This window comes from Anopheles ziemanni, assembly GCF_943734765.1.
Source record: "Anopheles ziemanni chromosome X unlocalized genomic scaffold, idAnoZiCoDA_A2_x.2 X_unloc_2, whole genome shotgun sequence".
NCBI classification, from domain to species: Eukaryota; Metazoa; Arthropoda; class Insecta; order Diptera; family Culicidae; genus Anopheles; species Anopheles ziemanni.
Genome location: NW_026689785.1, coordinates 655,001 through 655,905, shown reverse-complemented (window position 1 = coordinate 655,905; position 905 = coordinate 655,001).

Sequence of the window (905 nt, the reverse complement as noted above, 5' to 3'; positions counted from 1 at the left end):
TGGGTAAGATAGTTCATTCTAGCTTGCCCTATGTGGAAGAGGACTCAATACCCTACCTGTTGAGCTTGAAACAAAGTCATCACTTGGGCATGCTCATATTGCCATACAATATTCCATTATCTACTAATGAGCATGCAGCTATATGATTATAACCTGTAAACGATTACCCCGCCGTAGTTCAGCGCTTCAACCAAGTGATGACTTCAGTATGGCTAGTGTGTGAAGTATAAAGTATAGTCCTCCCCTGGTCCACACTGCTTCGGCGGTCCTGGGTAAGATAGTTAGTTCTAGCTTGCCCTATGTGGAAGAGGACACCATACTTAATACTGTGGTGTAATGAACAAAGTATAGTCCTCCACTGGTCCACGCTGCTTTGCAGTCCTGGGTAAGATAGTTAATTCTAGCTTGCCCTATGTGGAAGAGGGCATACAAGACAAAGTATAGTTCTCCCCTGGTCCACGCTGCTCCGGCGGTCCTGGGTAAGATAGTTAATTCTAGCTTGCCCTATGTGGAAGAGGACATAATACTCTACCTGTTGAGCTTTAAACAAAGTCATCACTTGGGCATGCTCTATAGCCAACCACATGACATTAACCTAAGAGAGCATGCAGCGTATTATCCCAATGCAAAGTAAACGATAGACTCGCCCTAGTTCAGTGCTTCAACCAAGTGATGACTTCAATATGGCTAGTGTGTGAAGTATAAAGTATAGTCCTCCCCTGGTCCACACTGCTTCGGCGGTCCTGGGTAAGATAGTTAGTTCTAGCTTGCCCTATGTGGAAGAGGACACCATACTTAATACTGTGGTGTAATGAACAAAGTATAGTCCTCCACTGGTCCACGCTGCTTCGGCGGTCCTGGGTAAGATAGTTAATTCTAGCTTGCCCTATGTGGAAGAGGGCATA